The 10,410-nt window shown below is 29.3% G+C and overlaps 1 long non-coding RNA gene across 1 annotated transcript; it reads left to right on the forward strand.

Moving 5' to 3' along the window:
• The first annotated feature begins 8,837 nt into the window (after window positions 1-8,837).
• LOC145099906 (uncharacterized) lies at window positions 8,838-10,410 on the forward strand. Its single transcript, XR_013704684.1, has 2 exons — window positions 8,838-9,123; window positions 10,128-10,410. It is a non-coding gene; the product is annotated as an uncharacterized LOC145099906 (long non-coding RNA).

Here is a 10,410-nt window from a genome sequence, read left to right on the forward strand (position 1 = left end):
CACATTGTCAGTCCCAGATTAGTGTGTCGGTTAACCACACATGCTCCACTAACGACTTAACAAGGTGCAAAGTGGAATTTCATGGGTTAGCACCAAATTCACATTTTCCTAAAGTAACTAAGATTGAGAATTTAATAAAGTTTATTTACTTTATATTTATCATTATACTTTTAATGAAGGGAGAATTAATGTCCTGTCCTACCCGTTTGGTTAACGACCCTCCACCAGTTAAGGAAGCGGTGGGTGAGAATGGACACCCATTAAACTGCCATTTTATAGGTAGTAACCTTATACCCCCTTATAGATCGGCTTCATGAATGAGGCCTACTAATGGTAATACTGATTTTATTCTTATATATATATATATATATATATATATATATATATATATATATATATATATATATAGAGAGAGAGAGAGAGAGAGAGAGGAGGGTTCAATTGAGAAAAAAAAGGTTGAGAATGGGGGAATCATTCTCAGCCACTTATTTATTTTTGCCGCAAAAGCCTCCATCGTATCAGCAGAAATTGGAAAGGAATAGACATGTGTTTTCCAACAAAACATGTTTCCTTAAACTATGCTAATCATTACCTTAATATATATAAAAACATTGTTTTTTCGTTTTTTTTTTAATTTTTAAGAAGCTATTTTTATCGAAAAATGATTTTAAATATACCAAAATTCATGATTTTTTATTCTCTACAAATAGACATCCATATTGATATAGTTTTAAGATAAAATAAAAAATTTATTTATTTTTTTATATTTTCAGCTATCGTTATTCATAAGTGAATAAAAATGAATCAGGTTTTTACTACAGTACATTCGTTATTCAGTTATGAATAGAAACTATGATTTTTTTTTTACAATTTAAGTATCATTCATATATGAATATAGCATATAATAAACATAGTATATTCATATTTAAATATTAGACGATGCATTCACTTATGAATATTACATAGTATATTCACTTGTGAATATTAGATGATATATTCACTTATGAATATTAGATAATATTTTCATATCTGAATATTACATAGTATTACATGGTATATCACATGTGAATATTACATAGTATATTCATTTGTGAATATTAGATGATATATTCACTTATGAATATTACACAGTATATTCACATATGAATATTACAAGGTATTTTCACAAATATATATAATTTTTATATGTTATTCACATATGAATAACATACAGACTTGCATATTTGTTTTTTTGTTTTAATAATCATATACTGAGAAAACATATTCATATATGAATATAACGTGGTAAATTAGTTTATGCATTTCATCAAACAGTTGGAGTGCATACAATTTAACTTTTTTTTAAAATGTTAAAAACATGATATTTTGACTATGTAAATCTTACAAAAGAGTAGATTGATAGAGAATTATATGAAATTTTTCAAAAAAAAACGATTTGATTTTTTTCTAACCTCAATTTTGAAGTTTTATTTGATAATCTATGTTGAATGAATGATATGAAGTGGATTTTTGTTGATTATCGATGATGTTGATCTAATAACGCTGGGAGTATAATTAATCATAGATGTTGAAGATCTGATCGTATTCAAGCACAACTGAAGGTTGAATTAAAAGAACCAAAAACGAATTTTTGTTGTTAACTGTTGAATTGTTGATTATTGAAGAAGATCGATGATTTAGCACTGGATGATGTTGATGATGGTTTAATTGAAGAAATCTGGATGATTGTTGAAAGTTGGAGAAGAAATTCGGATGATGAACGATGAATGGGTTTGAACTACAGATACGTATTTGAGATTGAAGGTTGTTCTCATATTTACAAGTTTGCCACCGTGTCTTTTTATGCTTAGATAAAATGAGTGGCTGAGAATGATTCCCCCATTCTCAACCTTTTTTATTTTCTCAATTGAACCCACCTCTCTCTCTCTCTCTCTCTCTATATATATATATATATATATATATATATATATATATATATATATATATATATATATATATATATATATATTAAACCTATAATATTATAATAGTATAAAGGTTGAATTTTAAACTTTTAAAATTGTAGGGTTGATTTGGAATTAAAGTATACATTGGGGGGGAGCTAAATTTACAAATTCCAAAACTTGAGGGCAAGTTTTGAACAATTCAAAAACTTTTGGTTTCCATAACTTATGAGTTTAATATGGTTTTTATGGAATACTTTTCAAGTTCCATAACTTGAGGACAAGTTATGGAAGACATAAAACTATTTTATGATTACATTTAAAATAAGAGACTCTTCCATTTTCATAACCTATGAGACTTAATGTGCTTTTAAATGAAAAACTCTTCATTTTTCATAACTTGAGGACAAGTTATGGAGTTCATAAAAACCATTAAGATGAATTATTCCAATTAACACAATAATCAAATAATTTTTCTATGATCTAGATCAAACTCATAAGTAAAGATAATTCACATCAACAATTTTCAAGAAATTAGCTAATCAAATAAACTAATACAAATCTTGAAACTTTGACAATTATCATTTATTTGGATGAGGATAATCATTACCATAGCACCAAAATCAAATTTTATGAACAAAAACATTTTGTGGTAATGATCCTAATCCAAAATAGGCCAAAAAACTCGAAAATTTGCATCCAGGACAGCCAACTCGTCGAGCCCCTTGATGCACTCGACAAGTCCAAGACAATCTTCAAGCAACTCATCAAGTCACCCAGTGGACTCGGCGAGTCCTCTGACAGAATCCAGAAAATTCGGTTTTTTTGCTTCGAAAACCAATAATAACATCAAATATAACAGAAAACAACTTATGGCTTTGATACCACTGTTGGGTTCTGTATACTACAACATCCTATGGTGTACATACAACCCTAAATGCCTTGGATCTATGTTTTCTCTAACTATACCTGTAATGGTATTTCCAAATCATTAAGCCTATAACTAGCATGCAATTGACATAAATAATATGAAATACTAGTTAGGATGACATACCTCTTATGTAGCTTGAAACATTGTTGTATTTGGCCTTAAGAGCTTAACACCAAAAGTATGAATGCCTCAAATGGCTCACAACTTACCTAGGACAAAGGTGACTCTTGAGAGAGAATCTTCATGCACCAAAAACACCTCCAAGAACTCCAAGAATTATAAGTGGGCGTTTTTAGGCTATGAAGTATGTATTTATATGTAGGATTTCAACGGTCATGGGTATAACCCAAATCCATACCCATGGGTTCTATGATCCATGGTTCATGTGGCCCAACTCTTTATGTATCCATACATAAACTTGGTCCAACATGGATCATAAGCCCAACACATATAAATATAACTAATTGCCATAATTAGTCCCCATAGATTTAATTAGTCTCTTTTGATCACTAAATCAAATTCCAAATTAATTCTTGATCAATACTAATTAAAACATATAATTTCATATTAATATATTAGAACTTATAATATATTAATAAATCATATGTAACCTTTTCTCAAGAGCCCATTCTAACAAATTGTCCTGGTGTTATGCAACCCAAATAGACCATGGTATTCCCGGGTCGAGTACATACCAATAATAGTTATGGTCTTAGACATCTAATCCGACATAAATAATCCATATAAGCCTAAAATATCGGACAAGCCCGTGCTCCGTTCCCCCATATAGGTGTGTTGTGCCCTTTAATGCAAAACAATCCCAAAACAGCTTTTAGCTCCTAAATCGGCAAATGCTCACCATGTTAAATTCAAATTAAGAATATATACCGAGAATTTGGAGGTTACTAGGCCTGGCAATGGAGCGGGTTTTGACCCTGATCCGATCCAAACCCTTAAGAATTATATGGGTTTGGAGCATAGCTTTTGATTCGTTTACCCGTTAACGACCCATACCTGCTAACCCTTATATTAAAAAGGTCGGGTATGGATCATCACTGATCCGCTTCGTTTATAACCCACCCCATATAAATTTTGAATTATTGGTTTATATTTTATATTTCTTAAAGTTTAATTTTAATTCCAATCAAAATTCCAAAGGGAAAATGCCAAAGTCCAAACTGTTTACACATAAGAATCAAGGAGTCGACTTCTAGTCTTCCAGCCTTCTACTAAGAATTATGATGTCATTTCATTTATATTTCATCAAGCAATCATCATATTTCATTCATAAATCAATAAATTCATTCATCAACTGAAAGAAAGTTTGTCATTGTTATTTTCTATCACTACAATTGACAGTATAAAATAAATCAGAAGTTATTACAATAGTGATTTTTAATTCCAATCGGAAGTCCTCAAGTACATAATGTGTTTTTCCAAATCAACATTTGTTTTATTTAAGAAATATTATTTTATGAATTAATTAAAATGTGTTTGATAATTCAAAAAGCCTATGGGTTATGGGGCGGGTCTGGATATCCGTTGATTCGGTGGATAAGGGTACGGATTTGATTATTCAAAACCCTGCGGGTTACAGAGCGGGTTTGAATCGGATTTTGAAATTTGTTAAAAGGGTTTGGATCAAGCTCGATTCGCTCCAAACCCTCCCTATTGCCAGGTCTAGAGGTTACAAACACCTTAATATAATCAATTCACAACTTAATACAATCAAATCATAGTTTAATACACAAAAAACTTAATATAATAAATTCAAAGTTTCATATGCAAAATTTATACATTCATGACCATATTCTCAACTTAAAACTTACATTTCAAGACTTTAATTCACAGTTTAATAAAGTGGTTTAGGTCTCTCATTCAGAATATTTACAACATAAAAACATAATTGATTTTATTGAAGCATTTCATCAAATAGCTTGTGTGCACCACATAAATTCACAGTTTAATAGAACATTTCAGGACTCTCATTCACAGTTTAATAAAACAATTTAGGATTCTCATTCAAAGTCTTCTCAACTTAAAAACATATTAATTCACTATTCACACTTAAAACTAACTCTAACAGAACTAAAGAATAGTTGAAAAATAAAAACATAACAATTCACAGCTTAAAAAAAATACTAAATGCACATCATTTGAGAAAACGCTAACATTGTAACATACATTGTAAATTCAATTCACAACATAACAACCATAAAATATAAACTGTGAATAACAATTTGATGCAAATATTTTAATAAATAAGAAAACAAACTTGGATTCACAACTTAATAGCAGAAAAAATAACGATTAACAAAAGTAAACAAATGAGGGTAAAAGCATTAAATTCACAGCTTAAAAGAAGAAAAAAAATCACATACCTAATGCACAGATATGGTGGTGTTTCACCGGATATGTCTCTAGAGAGAAAGAGATGAAGACGAGTTGACGATGTTTCACTAGAGCGACAAGCCAAAAATGATGGTGGCGGTTGACAGAGATTTTAGATCTAGTTACTCAATCTCACTAAAACTTGTAGATCTGTTGCAATTGGAGATCAAATTATGAATATTTTCCAATTTCAAAACGATAGCGATCCAAACGATATTTAATGTGAATAAAATATGAAGGGCAAATAAGATAGTGGTGAAATCCGTTTGGGTGATGATGGGCCTTTTTTCCTTAGTTTCCCTTAACGTAGTTCGAGTAAAAGGAATAAGCATAAGGTTATTGGTAATAGTTGTTCAACCAAGGGTAAAACTTCTCATCCCACCGATTCCAGTTTAAAGGCTCATTAAGGTGTTGTTTGTTTTTTCTGAGGCAAAATGTCTGCAGTCTACGTACCACTTCTACAGACGTCTATAATAGAAGAGGTGGACCAAACGTTTGCAGTCTGAAAGAAGAAGACTGTTTGTTTTTTAACATATACAGGCTGCTAGAATAAACTAAAATCTAATTAAACCGTTTATTAAACTTAAAAGAGTTTTTTCAATAATTTTATAACTTTATTATAGATAATTAACAAATATAGATCGACTTTTATGTATTATTGTATAAAAAGTGAAAATAAATTTGTACAAATTAACGTATATATTTGATAAAAACCAACAAACTTTAATCGCAAATATATACCTAAACATTGTAATTAACGATAAAAGAATTTAATACATAAAATGGATGGAAATAAACTTTGATTTTAAATGAAATTTTCAAAAATTTCATTTTTACTTTTAGTTAAATCAATTAAAAATTTGCCATAAATATTTATCCCAAAAAATGAATGATATTGCATTAAATAATGTTTTATAAAATTGGACACAAAAAATATAAGACAATATTATGATTTTTTTTTTTTCACATCTATGTAAAAACTCTAACGACTATTATTGTAGTTAAATTTTTAGTTACAAATTTGTCACAAAAATCATAATTGTATCGTAGAACATTTTTTCTTTAAGAATCGTAACTTGTTTTTTTTTTTCAAATTGTTTATTTTAGATAAAGTTGGAATAAATGTAAGTTTAAAAAAAAAACTAAGATATATGTGTCTTTTAGGCTAGAAGATTTATGAGTATGTTTGAATACTTGGGTCTACATCTGCGTCAAGAAGAGGACGTGCATACCTTTTTAGGTTTATAGTCTTCAAAAAAAAAAAAAAACAAACAGTCTACAAATCCTAATGTCTGCACGTGGTCTGTGCGACGCAGACATAAATGGATAAAAATATCTATAGACAAAAAACAAAAAGTATATAAATGGTCATGAAGCTTCAATTTTTATAAAATGTCTGTTTTAGGTTGTTTCAAATAGTTCGTATAAAAGCACTTATTCAATAAAAAAATTAAATCAAATAAATCAATATCCCAAACACCTTCTAAATGTCATATTTATTAGGGATAATAACTTAAAAGGGGTAATGTATTTTTCGATTTATACACATTTGGTCACTGAGTTTTTTTTCCTCCACATTTACCCCTTCAACTTGTTAAACTGTACACATTTAGTCCTTATGACCGACTACTCCAGGTTAGCCGGTAAAAATGACTTAATATAATAATATATTTCTAATTTTGTACACATTTAGTTCTTAATATTTTTGTACACATCTGGTCCTTTTTTTTTTGCAAAATAAATCATTTTTGTTTTTGTACTCATTAAGTACTTATGAATGGTTTATTTAGGTTTTTCTCACGAAATCTTACGTGGGAAATTCATTAATGAAGTGTTTGTACCTTTTGATACTTATGTCCATCGCGATCTCGACTACTTGGTTGCTTAGGACATGTGTTCTGAATGTCATAACTTCTTCATACGATATCAGATTTTAACGATCTTTATACCCATGCAAACAATCTTTATATCCATGCGTTCATATTTTAGTCTACTACAGCTTTTATTTAGATTACTCCTATTAAAAAATAACATATTTTTTACTTACGATTTTTATATCCATACGCACGGGCAGATTTAGTCTGGTCCCGGTGTTGCACCGGCAACACCTGTTTTTTCTGTCCGCAGTGGAAAAAATTTTGATTTTTTTTTCGTTTATACCTATTTTTCATGTATCAGCAACACCTATTTCATCTCAGCAACACCTACTATCTATTCCAACGTTTGCCTCTATCCATACTTTTTTCATGAATCCATTTATGAATGTTTTTTATAAAATCGTAAGTAAAATATATATTAGATATTAACGAGTGTGATCTTAATGAAATAACCGGTCATAAGGACTAAATATATACAGTTAACAAGTTGAAGGGGTAAATATAAACGGAAAAAACCTCAGTGACCAAATCTATACAAATCAAAAAATACATTACCTTTTAAATCATTATCCCTATTTATTATTTACCACTTTGTAAGAAAGAATTAAAATCGCAAAGGACACAAGACATGAATAGAATTATAACCATAATAATTGATATTTTTGTTGAAACTTGAAAGGAATAAAGACAAATCGCAGGGAATTGCTAATTGCCTCAGTGCCGCCCATAATACTTAAATGGCCCACCCTCTTAACATTATTGCCTAAACTTACACCAACATGCCAATCTCACAGATACGCTACGATACGTTAATTGACCTCCCCCTTTTCATACCATCTACATCACCATCAACAAATATGACATCAGGACTCCGATATATATATATATATATATATATATATATATATATATATATATATATATATATATATATATATATATATATATATATATATATATATATATATATATGAGAAAAGTGAATATACCCTTAAGGGTATATAAATTTAGGTACCAAAACTCACCATATTACATCGTTTTGTATCATATATAGACATTGTAATTGTCCAATGTTCTTATAATTCAACTTCTAACTTGAATTACTTCAAAGATTTTTATAAATTTCATATTTATCTTCCTCTTACATAATTGTCATTTTCAACAATAATATATATAGCCTAGTAAGTGTTCGACAAAAAGATGTGATGTAAGATGAAGACAATAGTGAAAATTTAATAATATTGAATATAAATCAAGTTAACGATTGAAGTTTAACAATAATATAATGAATATATCAAACAAAACGACGTATTATTATGAGTTTGGGTACCTAAGCTTATATACCCTTAAGGGTATATTCACTTTTCCCATATATATATATATATATATATATATATATATATATATATATATATATATATATATATATATATAGGATCAAATGAGAACACGTAAAAGGTTGAGAACGCGAGAATAGATCTGGACCATTTAAATCTTTAGATCTAAGGTTATCATTAAACGTGCGATTTATGGAAAATTCTAAACTTACTGGCATTAAAGTGTAACTTTTAAATGGCTAGAAGGGTATATTAGGAATTGCAAATTTACCTATTTCCTAAAATTTCTCACCCTTTCTCTTCTTTCCTTTGATATTCCCGTATCTTTATCCTCTCTCTCTCTCTCTCTCTCTCTCTCTCTAGGGTTTCATAATAAATCGCTTCCCTCTATGAATTCAATTCCATTTTCTTTCCTCCCTTCAGTCGGCGATCTAACACTAATGATCGTCAATGTGTCCCGCACCCTAGTCGCCAAAATGGGTGATACTGATAGTAAAGACGAGAGGCATGAAGCACCACCATCTAGATCTGCGGTTCGTGACGATGCATCTGAATCCTTTTGTTATGCATCGGAAGATGACGAAGAAACCCAAATACATTTGGGTTCCAAAATTAGCATCAAAGAACACCTCAAAAAGGATAAGGTCATCCCAAAATTAATATATTATCGGTGTCTTCTAATCCTTTTGTTTATATTCTCATTCTCATCACATCTTAATTCTTTCATGTTTCTTGATTGATTTGACTTTGAATCGGAATCGTTCAGTTTGTAAATCATATTTTTCATCTGAATCATATGTGCATTTAAATCATTTGCTAATTCATGATTTGATTTCAAATTAATTTCATGTTCTTCTTTGATCAATTCCAAAATTTTTGTATAATTTTTCAATCTCAGTAGTTTTTTCTTAATTGTGAAAATCAATTTCATGAAGTTCTGATTTGTATGAGGTCTCAATTCCATTGACTAATTTCAATTAGTATTTCTCATCATTCACTGAGATATGAAGATTTACCGATTATTGAATGATTAGAGATTATGTTGTAAATTTTTGTTGATGAATGATCGAGATTAGATAAAGAATACAATGGCTATTGTGAAATTGGGTGTTTGATCAGAAAAATGGTTTGGATTCAAAATTTGAAGAACATAATGAAGAAATAATGAAGAACAATATGAACGAAAATGAAGAACATGAAAGAACTTGTTGAATTTGGGTGTTTTTTTCTAATATTATAGGTAGTAAAAGAGAAAGGGAAGTTTACCTCATTGGAAGGAGAATCCAAACTTGATTGAAAAATTTTGATATTCAATTCCTTCACCAGCGAAGCTTCAAGTATGAATACCATCACCATTTAAAAATCAATGTTAGCCTTCGACCATTAACACTTCAGTGTCAAATTCTTTAATCAAAAAAGAATGTTTGATTATGTTCGTTATAATCATTTATGATTATAAATATTTTTGTCCATGTGATTAGAAGACACCGATAAAAATCACTTATGATTATAACTATTTGCAAGATAAATGATTAGATGATCAGTTTTAATTATTTATGATTATAACACCGTATGATTTTGCTACCAATCATTCATTTTAATATTTTTTGTCGTATTATAGTATTTACATAATATTGTCATTTTGTAGATATTGATCAAAGAAAAAGGAATGTTGGAATTTTTTTAGGTATCACTACTGCTGACACAAGCTCGCGAGCCGTTTGATTCAAACAAAAGAATGAGGCTGCAACCGATTCAAGAAAATGGTTGACACAATGATGAATTTTGCAATTTTTTCCATTGAAGTGGTTTAATCATTACATAAAGGTGAAGAATTTAAGCTAGAGGAGAATGAAAAACTACATTATATTTTGGTGTATTCATCTATGATAGAATGCGTATTTAATTATAAATAGTAGTGTATTCATGTG

Source organism: Lactuca serriola, chromosome 4, assembly GCF_051521515.1.
Source record: "Lactuca serriola cultivar US96UC23 chromosome 4, Lser_US96UC23_V15, whole genome shotgun sequence".
Lineage (NCBI taxonomy): Eukaryota > Viridiplantae > Streptophyta > Magnoliopsida > Asterales > Asteraceae > Lactuca > Lactuca serriola.